Genomic DNA, 18,448 nt, shown 5'->3' with positions numbered 1-18,448 from the left:
TGCGCTGTAAATTTCTATGTTTCTATGTTTCTATGTTGACAGGGTAGATGCTGAGAGGCTGTTTCCCCTGGTTGGAGAGTCTAGAACTAGGGGGCATAGTCTCAGGATAAGGGGTCAGCCATTTAGAAAGAAAGAAAGAATTGCATTTATATAGAACCTTTCATGACTTCAGGAAGTCCCAACACACTTTAAACCAATGAAGTATTTTTGAAGTGTCGTCACTGTTGTAATGTTGGAAACAAAATTGTGCACAGCAAGCTCCCACAAACAGCAATGTGATAATGACCAGATAATCTGTTTTTGTTATAAATATAAAACATCATATATAATGCCACAGCATCTAACTGCCTATTGAATGATTTCAGAGTATTTATCTTTGCCACCCTACCTGAAAAGACTGAGATGAGGAGGAATTTCTTCACTCAGAGGGTTGTGAATCTTTGGCATTCTCTACCCCCAGAGAGCTGTGGATGCTCAGTCATTGAGTATATTCAAGGTTGAGGTCAATAGATTTTTGGACTCTAAGAGAATCAAGGAATATGAGGATTGGGTGGGAAAGTGGAATTGAGCTCGAAGATCAGCCAATATTTATTGAATGGTGCAGCAGGCTCGAGGGTGCTGTATGGCCTACTCCTGCTCCTAATTCTTATGCTCTTAAGTTCGTTAACAAATAAATGAACACTACTCAGTACAAACAGTATATTAGTAATAATTCACAAGTTTTTCTATCTTCCTTGAAATGTCAAAGGAACTTTACATTATCTCTGAACACAAAATCGAACCTTGAAATGCGCTCACTCATTTCTTTCATATTGAAATGCTACTACTGAGCCAGATCTGGATCAGTCTCCCTGACTGACCTCCGAAGTAAAGTCAGCTGCAGATATATCATTCAGCTTCCTTTGAAGATAAGCTGTAAAAAAGAGCATTTGAGGAACTGTAGTCGGATGATATCAACAGCCATTCAAAGGTATCAACTGCGTAGAATGTTTGACCACACAATACATGACATTACAATAAAGTTCAAAAGACATCTCTCAGCCTGTCTGTTTATACCTGAGCAAAGTGTCACATTGACCAAATCAAATAGAACGACATTTAAGCAGCAAGATGTCGTTAAGTGGTTCCATGGAACAATGCATCTAAAGTGACCCATTTTGCATTCTAGACTGTAACATGCAGGAACAAGCAGCAGAAATCAATATTAATCTTGTATGTGTTTTGGTCGGAAATAAAGAAACCAATAGACAATGTTAAACAAACAAAAATGCTTCATTTTTGTCACAATTCTTTGTTCTGCAGTTGTGATTTAACTTAAATGAATATTCCAGTTCTACGTTTCTTATTCTATTGAGCAATAATGTTCCCTATCATGTGACTCTGTTTAAGCTGAAGTGTCTTTCATTTTTCTGGTTTATCCGCATTACTCTGACACCACAGAGCAGCCTTGAGTTCTTTCTCTGCAAGGCCAACAGAGATCGGATAATTCCCTTCTGTCTTGTTAACAGAACTTTCTTTAAGGTTATTAGAAGCACCCTAGTCAAAGAGATGAAAGAAATACTGAATACTAATAGAAATGACTGTAAGCGATGCTATCAGGCCCCAATCCGCAGTTGTTCTGGTGGACTCCTGCCAAAACTTCAGCAGGAATATTGGAGTTCCCTTGCCCCAGGACTTATATGGGACATGGCATATGGTTGGCTGAGGTACACCTACTAACCAGCTGAACAAGGGCTGGATCTGGGGTCTAGGCTGAGATCATGGCCAGGACTCACAAAGACCTGAGCAGACAAAAATGATCTGCTTTGTAAGGGGAGTCCTGGGGTCACTTGCATGTTTCTTTTGGGTGGGCGGGTTGAGGGTGTCGCAGGTCCACAAACCCCATCCCCTGAGCCTGGGGCACTGGAACTTCCGGCCTCTTTGGTGGATAAGGAATCTGTCATGTTTGTAACCTTCACATAACTGTAACCTTATGTAACAACACTGTACACTGTATACACCTGAGTAATGCACACCTTGACCACAGGGGGTGAACTTGTGGGAGACACTCTTGATCTGTCCATCCAGGTATATAAAGGGAGGTCCCACGCAGGGTCAGCACTTCTTGGTCCTGGGAATAAAGATTCAGGTCACGTAGTGACTTTGTCTGCAGTACATGCCTCATGTGATTCTATAGTAAGGTGTAAGGACACCACATTTGACGACGAGAAACGGGAATCAACGACCCACGAGGATGGCCACCGGTAGCACAGATGGTGAGGACTGGGATGATTTCGTTGAGAGGCTCCAGCAGAGCTTTGACATGAAGGACTGGCTGGGAGAGGAAGCGGCTGGCAAGCGGACGGCGCATCTACTGACCAGTTGTGGATCCAAGACGTATGCGCTGATGAAAGACCTGCTCGCACCCGAGAAGCCGGCGGACAAGTCTTTTGAAGAGCTCAGCACTCTGATCGGTGAGCACCTCAAACCGGCGAGCAGTATACACATGGCCCGGCACCAGTTCTACACACACCGGTGTCGGGAGGGACAAAGCATAAGTTCACAGACGCCTGCAGGGGGGAGATGTTAAGGGATTTTTTCATTGAGGGCATTGGTCTTGCCAGGATTTTCAGGAAGCTTATTGAGACCAAGGACTTGACGTTGGAAAGGGCAACGTTGATAGCTCAGACCTTCATGGCAGGGGAAGAGGAGACCAAGATAATTTACGTGCGCAGCTCTGGTTCCAACTTGGCGATGGACCAGGGAGTTAACATTGTAAACGAGATTCAGAACCCCGCAGGCAGGCAAGGGCAATTCGACACCGCCCAGGCAGCAACAAATTCTTGGGTGGGCCAGCAACAGAGACAATGGCAAGGGGATCGGCAATTCATGCCATCACAAGGGACAATGCGTCCTGGGATGGGACCATTGACACACAGCAACAGGAGTAATCAAAGAGACAATCAGAGAGGAATGCCTATTAACAGTTCCTTTGTTCACAACAATCTCAGCTCATGCTGGAGGTGCGGTGGCAGACATGCGGTGGAAACCTGTAGATTTCAGCTATTTATCTGCAGAAACTGTAACTTCAGTGGACATCTGGCCAGAATGTGTAGAAAGCCCGTAGCGAGGCTAGTTTACGTGGCAGAGGAACCAGACGAGGGGTCTGCAAGGCAGGGTGATGCTTGGGACAAAGCTATGGATGCTGAATCCCAGCGGGTTCATGTGGCAGACGTCCACAGCTCGTATACCAAAACGCCACCTATTATGATAAAAGTTCTATTAAATGGCATCCCAGTACGCATGGAGCTGGACATAGGAGCCAGCCAGTCACTTAGGAGTGCCCAACAATTTGAAAAACTATGGCCACTCAAAGCTAACAGGCCCAAACTGGAACGCGTTGACACGCAGTTACGGACGTACACCAGAGAGATCATCCCAGTACTAGGCAGTGCAAACTTGGTGGTCACACACAATGGATCGGAGAACCGGCTGCCACTCTGGATTGTCCCGGGTAATGGTCCCGTGCTGTTGGGGAGGAGCTGGTTAGTTGAGATGAACTGGAAATGGGGGGATGTGCGCGCCATTTCATCTGTGGAGCGAAGTTCATGCTCACAGGTCCTACAGAAATTCGAGCCACTTTTTCAACCAGGTGTCAGGACTGTTAAGAGCACCAAAGTAGTGATACGCATCACCCCGGATCCCAGACCAGTGCACCACAAAGTCAGAGCCGTGCCGTATGTGATGCGTGAAAGAATTGGGAGTGAGTTGGACAGGCTGCTAAGATAGGGCATAATTTCGCCTGTTGAATTCAGTGACTGGGCAAGCCCTATCGTTCCTGTCCTTAAAGTGGATGGTTCGGTCAGGATTTGGGGCGACTACAAGGCCACCATCAATCGAGTGTCACTTCAGGACCAATACCCGCTTCCGAGAGCGGAGGATCTTTTTGCCACACTGGCAGGTGGCAAGCTGTTCACTAAGTTGGACGTCACTTCAGCCTACATGACTCAGGAATTGGCTGAAGAATCCAAGCTTCTGACCACCATCACTACGCACAAGGGGCTATTCGTTTACAACAGGTATCCATTTGGCATTCATTCAGCGGCTGCTATCTTCCAGAGGAACATGGAAAGCTTGCTCAAATCCATCCCTGGAGCAATCGTATTCCAAGATGACATCCTAATCACGGGTCGAGACACCGAGGAACACCTCCACAATCTGGAGGAGGTGCTACGCCGAATGGACCGGGTAGCCTTGCGACTAAAGAAGTCCAAGTGTGTGTTTTTGGCCCCAGAGGTCGAGTTTTTGGGCAGGGGGGTTACCGCAGATGGGATCCGGCCTACCGAATCCAAAACGGAGGCGATCCATCGTGCGCCGAGGCCCGGCAACACATCAGAGTTGCGGTAATTTCTGGGACTATTGAACTACTTCGGGAACTTTCTGCCGAACTTAAGTACATTGTTGGAGCAGCTGCATGTGCTCCTGCATAAGGGTTGTGAATGGTTTTGGGGGGACTGTCAAGAACGGGCTTTCAATCGGGCGCAGAATCTGCTTTGTTCTAACAAGCTGTTGACCTTGTACAACCCCTGTAAGAAACTGGCTTTAACGTGTGATGCATCATCCTATGGGGTTGGGTGCGTGTTGCAGCAGAGTAATGATGAGCGCCAACTCTAACCTGTGGCTTATGCCTCCAGGTCGCTCTCCCAGGTAGAACAGGGATATGGGATGGTTGAAAAGGAAGCACTCGCATGTGTCTACGGGGTGAAAAAGATGCACCAGTACATTTTCGGCAGAAGGTTCGAGTTAGAAACGGATCACAAGCCGTTAACATCCCTGTTGTCCGACAGCAAGGCTGTCAATGCCAATGCGTCAGCTCGCATACAGCGGTGGGCCCTCACGCTGGCTGTGTATGACTACACCATACGGCACCGGCCAGGCACTGAAAATTGTCCTGATGCGCTCAGCAGGCTGCCACTGGCGACCACCGAGGGGGCATCGGAACAAAGCGCGGAGATGGTCATGGCTGTTGAGGCTTTCGACACCGCAGGCTCCCCCATCACAGCCCGCCAGATTAAAATCTGGACCAACGGAGATCCCCTCATATCCTTGATAAAGAAATGTGTCCTGACTGGGGATTGGGCGCCCACACACGGAGGATGCCCCGAGGAGGTCAGGCTGTTTCACAGACGGATGGACAAGCTCTCCATCCAAGCTGACTGCCTGCTATGGGGAAGCCAGGTAGTCATGCCCCAGAAAGGAAGGAAAGCATTCATCAGGGAACTCCACAGCGAGCACCCAGGCATCATGCTAATGAAGGCAATTGCCCGGTCACATGTATGGTGACCTAGAACACTGGGTTCGCAGGTGCAAGACGTGTGCCCAACTGGAAAATGCCCCCAGGGAGGCCCCACTCAGCCCGTGGCCCTGGCCCACCAGGCCATGGTCACATATTCACGTAGACTACGCGGGCCCGTTCATGGGAAAATGTTCTTGATTGTTGTCGATGCATACTCGAAATGGATCGAGTGCATCATATTGAATTCATGCACGACATCCACCACTGTGGAGAGTCTGTGTACGGTCATTGCGACCCACGGCTTGCCGGACATCCTGGTTAGCGACAATGGCCCGTGTTTCACTAGCTATGAATTCCAGGAGTTTATGTCGGGTAATGGTATCAAACACGTCAGGACAGTACCGTTCAAGCCGGCTTCCAATGGCCAGGTGGAATGTGCGGTTCAAATCATAAAACAGGGCATGCTCCGGATTCAAGGACCCTCCCTTCAGTACCGCCGATTGCGCCTCCTGCTGGCCGAGAGATCCCGGCTGCATTCGCTCACGGGAGTCCCGCCCACGGAACTACTCATGAAACGCACGCTTAAAACGCGGCTGTCCCACATTCATCCAACCCTGTCAGACATTGTTGAGGGCAAGCGCCAGTCCCAAATCAAGTGCCATGATCGCATGGGAGATGCATAGAAATCGATGACCCTGTATTTGTTCTCAATCATGCTTTGGGACCCAAGTGGCTTGAGGGTACTGTAATTAGCAAAGAGGGGAATAGGGTCATAGTGGTCAGACATAACAATGGGCAGATATGCTACAAACATCTGGACCAAGTAAAGAAAAGGTTCAGCATGGACACTGAGGAACCTGAGGAAGATCATGAGATGTCACCCACATCACTGCCAGAGAACGAGCAACAAGGACATTCAACAGCATGCACAGTCCCTGCAGCCAGCCCGGACAGGCCGGAATCACCTCAGGTGACAGAGACGCATGCCAAGGCCCAACCAGCAGAGCCCCAACTGCAGCGCTCCACGTGAGAGCGTCGACCGCCTGAAAGACTCAATCTTTGACCCAAAGATGTTGGGGGGAGGTGATGTCATGTTTGTAACCTTCACATAACTGTAACCTTTATGTAACAACACTGTACACTGTATACACCTGAGAAATTACACCTTGACCACAGGGGGTGAACTTGTGGGAGACACTCCTCACCTGGTCATCCAGGTATATAAAGGGAGGTCCCACGCAGGGTCAGCACTTCTTGGTCCTGGGAATAAAGGTTCAGGTCACACAGTGACTTTGTCTGCAGTACATGCCTCGTGTGATTCTATAGTAAGGTGTAAGGACACCACAGAATCTGCCTTTATTCCACCAAATATGTGCAATCGTAGGATCCCTCCCATATCGTGCAAACCTTGGTGGGATCAACGGTATAGGCCCATGGCAACAACAACAACAACTTGTATTTATATAGCACCTTTAACGTAGTGAAACGTCCCAAGGCGCTACGTAAACTAGAGGTGACCCAAAACTCGGCTGTCCATGTCCTAACTCACACTAAGTCCCGTTCACCTATCACCCTTGTACTCGCTGAGGCAGCCAAATGGATGGTTTCAATCTTAGAGACAAAGAAGTCCATGAGCTCCTCACACTTATTGTCGGAGGTGAGGGTGGAGACTGGGTAGAGGGGTTTAAAGAGACGGTTAGCAGTGAAAAATAGAATGGCAGGCACATCTCGGCACTTTCACCAAGATGCACCACCTGCGCATTTTTGCAGTCCAAATGTTTAATGTACTTGCACCAAATTCCCCCATCTGGGACTTTTAGCAGGCTTGTTTATTTTAAATAACTTAACTATTTTTAAAATAATGGATAGAGGACCTGGCTACGAGCCTGTTAAACATTCATACAGCAATGTGGCTGATGGTAATTTCTATCCTGATTAGCAATGATTGCAGGGTTTCGTTTTGACATAATTAGAATTAAAAATAAAAAGGAACACCTGCAGGTTCTTTTGAACAATCAGAGAATTTTGTAATAACATCCCTGTGAATCTAAAGTTCAACTGGACAATGCTTCGAAGAAGCTCTGTACTGAAGCAGCCTACAATAAAGGACTTACATCCAAGCTGAGGCTGAATGTTCAAGGTGTCCTGTAAGGATCAAATCTGCGCCACTGAAATGTTTAGAATAATTCTCATATTCTCCCATTGATTTATAAAAGTTTAATTTTACATAATGGAGCAGAAATCCTGGCCTCCCCGGGTTTGTGTGGAGTGTGTACAGACCGGGAAGGCATTGCAAAAGCCGGTTTTCGGCGCGCAATGCGCATGCGCTGAAAACCAGCTTTTCCGATCTGTCAAGCTCTGGCTCGGCAGATCATCCGTATCTCCACAGCCAGGACGTTCGCATGGGCAAGATTGCAATATTTACCCATATCTTGCCCAACGAATGTCGTTAAAACTCTTGAAACTTTTATGCTGGTAAAAGTAGGCTTTGCGCCTGCTTTTACCAGCATAAAAGTTTTAAAACATACAAAAGCATATAAAAATAAAATTTTTAAAACACATTTTAAAAACCCTGCCCACTAAGGTAAGTTTATTTTTTAACCCTAATTACAAAACTTGAAAAAAATTGGAAATATATATTTTTTCTAAGACATTTATTAACTTTAATTTCAATTAATTTTAATTATGTGAGATTTAATTTTTATTATGGTGTTTAGTGTGTTTGGTTTTTTTTCTCATTAATAGCAATTAATTTCAATTAATTTTAATTATGTGAGATTTAATTTTTATTATGGTGTTTAGTGTGTTTGTTTTTTTTTCTCATTAATAGCAATGAGAACTCGTAGGTACGGAGTTCTCATTGCTATTAATGAGAATTCTTTACCTGATTGGTTGTGCGTTGGAACTTGGAGGATGGGAGTGTGCTCCGCAGCGTGGGAAGAGAAGGCCTCCCCACTGGAATCCCAGGCGCCTCTGGGAACACCAGGTAAATTCGTAAAAATTCTCCGGATGGAGGCGTCCATTCGAAAGAAGCCTCTGACCGGAATTTCAGGGCCAATACATTTTATAATTACCTCATCAGTTGAATCTGTCTCTGAGTAGTGTCAATATATATTTATGCAACAAAATGTATATGCAGTTGTATTAAAATATATATGCTTACATATACTAATATTCAAATCATACCGTTCTACATAAAATTAGATAGAGATTCTTTTCACTGAGTATCTTGCTTTGTGTAAAGTCCTGTCCCCTCAGTACAGATTCACACGAGGTATGTAGTGAAGTCAAGGTCACTCTGGACCTGCACCTTTATTTCACAGCTCTGGAATGCTGCACTTGCCTGAGACCTCTGCTTATATACCTCTCTCTTGCAAGTGCACCCCTGGTGGTAAGGTATGCTGGTTGCAGGTCATATCTTATTATAGTCATGTATAGCATGTTAGGATACAGTTATATATAATAATGTAAGATACATGACATCACCCTCCCCCAAGGTCTTATTGTCTTCATAGGTTCAGTCTCTCAGGTGGTCTACGCTTTCGCGTGGAGCATCTGAGTTATGGTTCAGTTGTTTGCCTTGGTGTCTGTTTTTCTTTGGGTGTAGTTGCTAGTATCTCGCCTGGGTTGTCTGTTTTGATTGGTGTGATTGTTGTTGACTCGCCTGGGCTGTCTGTTGGGATTGCCCTTTCCTCAGGTTGTTCCCTCTGTCTGTCCATCAGGTGTGGTGCGAGTTCCACATTGTAGTCTGCCTCTCGTTCCGTAGTGTTGTTGGTAAATCTGCTTTTGACTTGGTCTACATGCCTGCAGTAGGTTTTGCCATTGTCCATTTGTACTACCAGTATCCTGTTTCCTTCCCTGCAAGCCATTTGGAACCCCTGCCATAGTTTAGTACAAACACTTTGTCCCCTATCTCATTCCATCTCCCCCTCGAATTTCTGTTATGGTACTCAGTCAGCTTACAGCACTTTGCCTCAATGATTTCATGCATGTCTGGGAGGATTAATGAGAGCCTTGTTTTTAAAGTCCTTTTCATCAACAGTTGAGCGGGGGGGATCCCAGTCAATGAGTGCGGACGAGATCTGTATGCCAGCAGCAGTCGTGACAGGTGACCCTACAGCGTGGGACCTTGGATTTTAAGCATGCCTTGTTTAATGATTTGCACTGCTCTCTCCACCTGGCTGTTGGAGGCCGGCTTGAACGGTGCCGTCTTGACGTGATTTATGCCGTGGTCAATTATCAAGTCTTGGAATTCTGCACTGGTGAAGCACGGACCATTGTCACTGACCAATGTGTCAGGAATTCCATGTGTTGCAAACATGGTTGTGAGGCTCTCCACAGTGGTGGAGGTTGTGCTCGAGTTTAAAATGGTGCATTCGATCCACTTTGAAAATGCATCTGCAACTACGAGGAACATTTTGCCCATGAATGGGCCCGCATAGTCTACGTGCACCCGCGACCATGGTTTGGTAGGCCAGGGCCAGGGGCTCAGTGGAGCCTCCCTGGGGGCATTGCTGAATTGGGCACAAATGGTGCACCTTCGGACGCAGAGCTCCAAGTCCGTGTCAATACCAGGCCACCAGACGTGGGATCTGGCTATGGCCTTCATGAGAACGATCCCCGGGTGCTCACGGTGGAGCTCCCGGACAATGCCTCTCTGCCTCGCAGAGGCATGACTACTCGGCTGCCCCACATCAGGCAGTCTGCTTGTAGTGATAGCTCATGCATGCGCCTGTGAAAGGGTTTTAATTCCTCGGTCAATTCTTGCGTCATATACGCAGATGTGAGGTCTAATTTTGAGATAAGTTTACCTCCAGCCAATGTGGCAAATAAGTCCTCCGCTCTGGGCAGCGAGTATTGGTCCTGTAGGGAGACTCTATTTATGGTAGATTTGTCGTCCCCACAAATTCGTACGGATCCATCAGGCTTCATGACTGGTTCGATGGGACTTGCCCAGTCGCTAAATTCCACAGGTGATATAATGCCTTCCCGCAGAAGCCTGTCTAGTTTGTGTTCAATCTTTTCCCTCATCACATAGGTACAGCTCTGGCCTTGTGATGGACCGGTCTAGCATCCTGTGTGATGTAGATTTTGACTTTGGCCCCTTTGAAAGTGCCCATACCTGGCTGAAAGAGATGTTCAAATCGCTTTATAATTGTTGAGCAGGAGGTCCGTTCCTCTAATGACATGGCATGGACATCATCCCATTTCCAGTTTAGTTTTGCCAGCCAGCTTCTCCCCAGCAGTGCTGGGGAGTCTCCGGGGACAATCCACAGGGGAAGTCGGTTCACTGTCCCTTTGTGTGTGATAGAGAGCATGGCGCTGCCGAGGACTGGTATGGTTTCTTTGGTATAGGTCCTTAATTTGGTGTCGACCCTTGTGAGTTTTGGTCTGTCTCTTTTAGATAGTTGTTCAAATTGTTGCGCGCCCATGAGAGATTGACTCGCTCCCGTACCCAGCTCCATGTTGACAGGTATCCCGTTGAGTAGGACCCTCATCATTATAGGAGGCATCCTGTTGTAGGAGCAGCGGCCATTGATCGTGTTGACCCGCTGTACATCGGTGTCCCGGGTACTGTCCCCACCATCTTCTTGTCCGCTTTCCGACCCATCCGATTCGTATACCAGCCGAGCTGCCATTTTTTTGCACATGCGGGTCAAATGCCCTGTATTTTCACAATTTCTGCAAACAGCCTGCTGAAATCGACATCCCCTTGATGAGTGCCCACCCCCACACCTCCAGCACGGACCTGTTCCATTGTTCAAAGTGTTGCCAAAGAATGAGCTGCATCTGGCTGATCTCTCTTGAGCTTCTCTCAGTTTGTAGTTGATTGCTCGCATTGTGGGTTGATGAGGTGTGAACGGCTGTTCCTGTGGCCCTTGATGGCTTCTGCCTGCTGTCGAGAGCCTGTTCTCCCGGTTTTGTCTGTGTGTGGGGGTAGCAGCTTGTTTAGTGCTGTGAACTTCTTGTTCGGATATTTCGTTAGTTGTCGTACCTGCATTGTAAATCAACCTCGTTTCTTCTTCCCCTACCAAGAATGTCTGTGCAACCAGTGCTGCTGCCTCTAAGGTCAGGTTTTGATCTCTATGAGCTTTCGGAATATGCCTGCATGGCCTATTCCTTCAATGAAAAATTCTCTCAGCATTTCTCTCCTCAGTTCATCGGAGAACTCACATAAACTAGCCAACCTCCGAAGTTCCACCACAAAGTCAGGTATGCTCTGGCCCACACAGCGTCTGTAGTTGTAAAACCTGTGTCTGGCCATGTGTAGGCTGCTTGCTGGATTCAGGTGGTGTCTTACGAGTGTGCTCAATTATTCAAACGACTTGCTTGCTGGTTTCTCGGGTGCCGACAGATCCTTCATTAAAGCGTATGTTTTCGAGTCACAGCTGGTCAAGAGATGGGCTCTTCTCTTGTCTGCCTTATCGTTGCCTAACCAGTCTTTGGTTACAAAGCTTTGCTGGAGCCTTTCTATTAAGTCCTCCCAATTGTGTCCCGCATTGTACTTTTCATCTGATCCGTTGTTCGCCATTCTGTGGATTCTGTAATCCCGTAACTCGTCGCCACTGTAAAGTCCTGTCTCCTCAGTACAGATTCACACGAGGCATGTAGTGAAGTCAAGGTCACTCTGGACCTGCACCTTTATTTCACAGCTCTGGAATGCTGCACTTGCCTGAGACCTCTGCTTATATACCTGTCTCTTGGAAGTGCAAGAGGTATACCTTACCCTGGTGGTAAGGTATGCTGGTGATTATAGGTCATATCTTATTACAGTCGTGTATAGCATGTTAGGATACAGTTATATATAATAATGTAATATAATAATGTAAGATACATGACACTTTGTTTTTATCTCATAATAAAATCTTACTTCAAAGAGAGCCTAGTTGATTAATCTTGAAGTTCAACCAATCACTCAGTTGCTACAATATTAATTAAGCCTATAATAAAATGGCAGCTAAGTTCAGTGTTGCTAATTGTGGATATTTATTAATGCTCAGGAGGAATTTCTTTTCTCAGAGGGTCGTGAATCTTTGGAAATCTGTACCCCAGGGAGCTGTAAAGGTTGGGTCTTTGAATATATTTCATCATCATCATAGGCAGTTCCTCGGAATCAAGGAAGACTTGCTTCCACTCCTAAAGTGAGTTCTTTGGTGGCTGAACAGTCCAATACGAGAGCCATAGACCCTGTTACAGGTGGGACAGACATTCATCGAGGGAAAAGGTGGGTGGCCCTGGTTTGCCGTGTGCTCCTTCCGCTGCCTGCGCTTGACCTCATCATGCTCTCGGACCTTACGTTTAACATCCGTCAGACAAAGGTCCTCTACCAGCCTGTCGGCGCCGCACAGCACTGCCCTCCAGTCATCAAGATTCACGGTGTGGCCCTCGACAACGTGAATATATTTAAAGTGGAGATAGACAGATTTTTGAATGATAATGAAGTCAAGGGTTAAGAGAGTGGTTGGGAAGTGGAGTTGAGGCTATGATCAGATCAGTCATGATCTTATTGAATGGCGGAGCAGGCTCAGGGGGCCAAATGGCCTACTCCTGCTCCTATTACTTATGTTCTTACGTTCTTATGATTCTACAGTTAGATATCGCTGAATGGCCTGATCTCTGGATTGTGTTCCACGATATGTTTCAAGAAAACTGAAAAAAAATGATCTTTGTACCACTGATGATGCTGACGGCATCAGGCCCACAAACGCAAAAATCAAGGCCATCAAGAATGCACCCAAGCCGCAGAATGTGACAGAGCTGCATTCGTTCCTGGGCCTACTCAATTACTTTGGTAACTTCCTACCTACATTGAGCACCTTATTAGAACCAGTACACAAGCTGCTAAGAAAAGGCAACAGCTGGGTGTGGGATGCATCTCAAGACAGAGATTTTGCGAAAGCCACTAATCTGCTTTGCTCTAACAAGCTGCTGGTACATTATGACCCATGTAAACATTTAGTATTGACCTGTGATGCTTCGTCATATGGAATTGGTTGGGTACTCCAACAAGCTAATGAGTCGGATAAACTTCAACCAGCTGTATATGCTTCAAAAAGTTTGTCTAAAGCAGAAAGGGCCTGCAGCATGGTGGAGAAAGAAGCACTAACCTGTGTGTATGGGGTTATAAAGATGCATCAGTACCTGTTTGATCTTCGGTTTGAACTGGAGACAGATCACAAGCCGCTCATTTCACTGTTCTCTGAAAATAAAGGTTTCAATACCAATGCTTCATCCCGCGTACAGAGGTGGGCGCTGACATTATCCGCTTATGGTTATGTCATTCGCCATAGATCTGGCACCGAGAATTGTGCCGATGCTTTGAGCCATCTGCCATTGCCCACACCGGAGGTGGAAACGCCACATTCGACGGACATATTGTTAGTTATGGAGAGCGAAGGAACCCCTGTCACGGCTCAACAAGTTAAGACCAGCCAGGACCCGATTTTATCGGTGGTGAAGAGTTGCATCCTCAAAGGTGATTGGTCTGCCATACCTAAGCAAATGTGCGAGGAGACCAAACCTTACATTCGTCGCAATGACAAACTGTCTATTCAGTTGGATTGTATACTGGGGCAATTGTGTTGTTATGCCCAAGAAATGGAGAGAGAAATTTGTACATGAGCTACATAGCACACATCCCGGCATTGTAATGATGAAAGCCGTCGGCAGGTCTCATGTATGGTGGCCGGGAATTGACTCTGAGCTGCAATCATGTGTGCATCAGTACAACAATTGCATGCAGCTCAGCAAAGCACCAGCGGATTTTTTTTTTTTGAAATTCGTAGCCAATCGTTCCAATTCTTTGTCAAATCACAAACGGCAGAGGTCACCTTGGGCCCATTCAAGGATCACTCTGCGCCAATGCTCTTAGCCAAAAGGCCTAGAGCCACTGCACCGTTCCTGGAAGTACTGCAATACCAGGTTCGTGCCATGGAGGTGGATGGGTCAGGCCCCCCACACACCTCCTATTTCCAAAAAAGCAAGCATATACCTTCCTGATCCAGGGAGAACCACCTTGGGGTTATGGTGGTTACTCCCCTGTCAGGTCAGTTACGCATGATCTTAGCCAAAAGGCCACCAGCGGAATTTTTTTTTTTTTTTGAAATTCGTAGCCAATCGTTCCAATTCTTTGTCAAATCACAAACGCCAGAGGTCACCTTGCACATGCCAAGGATCACTCTGCGCCAATGCTCTTAGCCAAAAGGCCTAGAGCCACTGCACCATTCCTGGAAGTACTGCAATACCAGGTTCGTGCCATGGAGGTGGATGGGTCAGGTCCCCCACACACCTCCGTGGAGGTGGATGGGTCAAGCCACCCCACCCACCTCCTGTTTCCAAAAAAGCAAGCATATACCTTCCTGATCCAGGGAGAACCACCCGGAGGTCATGGTGGCTACTCCCCTGTCAGGTCAGTTACGCATGATCTTAGCCAAAAGGCCGAGAAGCGGAATTTTTTTTTTAAAATTCGTAGCCAATCGTTCCAATTCTTTGTCAAATCACAAACGCCAGAGGTCACCTTGCACACGCCAAGGATCACTCTGCGCCAATGCTCTTAGCCAAAAGGCCTAGAGCCACTGCACCGTTCCTGGAAGTACTGCAATACCAGGTTCGTGCCATGGAGGTGGATGGGTCAGGTCCGGAATTGCCGCTGCGTCTGTGGTCGTGGCCATCCAAACCATGGTCCAGGATCCACATAGATTTTGCAGGTCCCTTCCTGGGGAAGATGTTTTTAGTTATGGTGGATGCATATTCGAAGTGGATAGAGTGTATAATCATGTCACCCAGCACATCCACAGCTACTATTGAGAATCTCGGTGTCATGTTCACGACACATGGTCTGCCTGACATCGTTGTTAGCAACAACGGATCGTGCTTCACCAGTCAGGAGTTTCAAGAGTTCATGAAACTCAATGGTATCAAACATGTAATGTCAGCACCGTTCAAACCGGCATCTAATGGGCAAGCAGAATGTCCTGTCCAAATCATAAAGCAGAGTATAAAAGAGCAACCCAAGGGTCACTGCAGACCTGTGTGTCATGCATACTGCTTAGTTACAGGACAAGGCCACACACGCTTACCGGGATCTCACCTGCTGAACTAATGATGAGGAGAGATCTTAAGACCAAGCTATCTCGTGTACACCCTGTCTTGAATAATCATGTTGAATATAGAAGACAAAGTCAACAAGGGTATCACAATTGCGCAGCTGTGTCAAGCGATATTTCTGTAAATGATCCTGTATATGTTCTGAATTATGGTCAGGGTCCCAAGTGGATTGCTGGTATTTTCATGGCCAAGGAGTGCAACAGAGTATTTATTGTTAAGCTCAAAAATGGGCAAACATGCAGGAAACATGCGACAGACAGGCGAACTGGAACAGTCGGAGGAAGAGACAATCTACGACCAACCAACCTACCCCCAGTCATCAGAGGACTCAGTGGTCATCAGTGAATTGGGACTTTCAATCACTGACATGGTCAATGAAAATGGACTTTCAATCCCTGACATGGCCATTGCCACTCCCAACAGGTCAGCCACCCAGCCACCAGTCACAACAGACTCTGAACTCTGAGCAAGGCTGGAGTTGAACTGAGACGGTCAACCCTGGAGCGTAAAACACCGGACCGTCTCAATTTATTAAAGACTGTGTTAATGTCTCAGAGAGGGGTATTGTCATGTATGTACTATTGGGATCACTGGCCACTAGACGGCGTCACTGTTGGAGGCCATTGGGCTGCACGCACGTGTGTGCAGCCCAAGTATAAAAGGCCAGCCATTTTGTATATTAGTCACTTTGGGCCTTAATAAAGCAGAGTCAAGGTCATACCTCTTGGAGTTAAACAGTACTCAGTCTAACAGTTATTGCATACATAACAATGGCAACATTTTGACAGGGTCCTACTGCCAGGTGCTCAGAGCACCTGCCTATTTCAGCAAGTAGGACTTTTTTAACACGTAAATTGGGATCCTATAACTCCGATTGGCATTTTAGGATTGAACTGGTTGAACCTGCTCTGATTAGTTCCAAGGCGATAAAGCCGAATAGGCTCTGAAAAGGTATATCCAGGCCGCACACAAATAATGCATGCCTCCACCATCCAAGGCCCATCCCCCTGGGGCTCACCTCCACCCCACTTCCCAGGACCTACCTGCAACTTCCATGCCGGCCGATGTTCCCATGGTCCAAAGCCGTCGAGCTGCCTTAGGATATCATTTTGCCATCCGGCAACTCGTCGGCCCAAATGAAATGAAGCCTGGGCCTCAGAATAGTAGGGGCTTCTTCGTTGTGTGTGAAAGCTTGTATTAAGTAAGCTGACTCAATGACAACGTTACACATAAGAACAGGCATGAGTTATGCAATGTTTAGACCAGTTTAGATGTTTAGATGCATTCTGATCTTAATAATTAAAGTCAACACATGACATTGTCACTATTACCTTAATTAAGTAGAACTCTTTTATTATCATGTCCTCATGTCTCCACAAAGAAAAGGTGACAATAATTAAAAAGTAAAAAAAGCAAATGCTGGAAATCTCAGTGGATCAGGCAGCATCTTTGGAGAGAAACAGAATTAAAGTTTCAGGTCGATGACCCTTCATCAGAATGGCAAAAGTTCAAAATGTAACAGATTCTTAAGGAAGTGCTGGGGCCCTGAAAAGGGGAGGGAGGAAAGAACAACAGGAAAAGTCTGTGATAGAACATAAGGACATAAGAACATAAGAAATAAGAGCAGGAGTCGGCCATTTGGCCCTTCGAGCCTGCTCTACCATTCAATAAGATCATGGTTGATCTGATCATGGACTCAGTTCCATTTCCCTGCCCGTCCCCCATAACCCTTTACTCCCTTATCGCTCAAAAATCTGTCTATCTCCACCTTAAATATATTCAATGACCCAGCCTCCACACCTTTCTGGAGCAGAGAATTCCACAGATTTACAACCCTCTGAGAGAAGAAATTCCTGCTCATCTCAGTTTTAAATGGGCGGCCGGACCCTTATTATGAGACTATGTCCTATAGTTTTAGTTTCCCCTCTGAGTGGAAATATCCTCTCCACATCCACCTTGTCGAGCCCCCTCATTATCTTATATATTGCGATAAGATCACCTCTCATTCTTCTGAACTCCAATGAGTATAGGCCCAACCTACTCAACCTATCTTCATAATTCAACCCCCTCATCTCTGGAATCAACCTAATGAACTTTCTCTGAACAGCTTCCAATGCAAGTATATCCTTGGAGTGGAGAATTAAAGTGACAGGCGACCGGAAGCTTAGGGTCACCCTTGTGGACTGAACAGAGCTATTCCCCAAAACAATTACCCAATCTGCGTTTGGTCTCCCCAATGTAGAGGAGACCACATCGTGAGCAGTGAATACAGAATGCTAAATTGAAAGAAGTACAAGTAAATCGCTATTTCATCTGGAAGGAGTGTTTGAGGCCCTGGATAGTGGGAAGGGAGGAAGTAAAAGGGCAGGTGTTGCATCTTCTGCGCTTGCACGGGAAGGTGCCGTAGGAAGGGGAGGGGCTGCTGGGGGTGACTGCGGAATGGACCAGCGTGTCGGGGAGGGGATGGGAAGATGTGATTGGTGGCGGGATCATGCTGGAGGTGGTGGAAATGGCAGAGGATGATCCATTGAATGTGGAGGCTGGTGGGGTGAAATGTGAAGACATGGGGAACCCTGTCATAGTTCTGAGAGGGAGAGGAAGGGGTGAGAGCAGAGGTGCGGGAAGTAGAACGGACACGGTTGAGGGCCATGTTAACCACAGCAGAGGGGAATCCTCAGTTGAGGAAAAATGAAGACATGTCAGAGGCATTAGTGTAGAAGGTGGTGTCATCAGAAAGATGCGATGGAGACGGAGAAACTGGGAGAATGGAATGGAATCCTTACAGGATGCAGGGTGGGAGGAAGTGAAGTCCAGGTAGCTGTGGGAGTCAGTGAGCTTATAGTGAATGTTTGTCAATAGTCCATCCTCAGAAATGGAGACAGAGAGTCGAGGAAGGGAAGGAAAGAGTCGAAGATGAACCAGGTGAAGGTAAGGAAAGGGTGGAATTTGGATGCAAAATTAATGAGATTTTCAAGTTCAGGGTGAGAACAGAAGGCGGCACTAATAGAGTCATCAATGTACCGGAAAAAGATGTAAGGGAGGGGACCCGAGTAGGACTGGAACAAA

The 18,448-nt window shown here is 46.7% G+C and overlaps 2 pseudogenes; both read right to left on the bottom strand.

The window, feature by feature from the left end:
- Window positions 1-14,160: 14,160 nt before the first annotated feature.
- On the bottom strand, window positions 14,161-14,363 carry LOC139264923 (U2 spliceosomal RNA; annotated as a pseudogene).
- A 123-nt stretch (window positions 14,364-14,486) lies between these two features.
- On the bottom strand, window positions 14,487-14,725 carry LOC139264868 (U2 spliceosomal RNA; annotated as a pseudogene).
- Between the last annotated feature and the right edge of the window lie 3,723 nt (window positions 14,726-18,448).

The sequence above is a fragment of the Pristiophorus japonicus genome, chromosome 5 (assembly GCF_044704955.1).
Source record: "Pristiophorus japonicus isolate sPriJap1 chromosome 5, sPriJap1.hap1, whole genome shotgun sequence".
Classification (NCBI taxonomy): domain Eukaryota; kingdom Metazoa; phylum Chordata; class Chondrichthyes; family Pristiophoridae; genus Pristiophorus; species Pristiophorus japonicus.
Note: the sequence above shows the minus strand (reverse complement) of the source record. Positions and strands in the feature narration are given on the sequence as shown.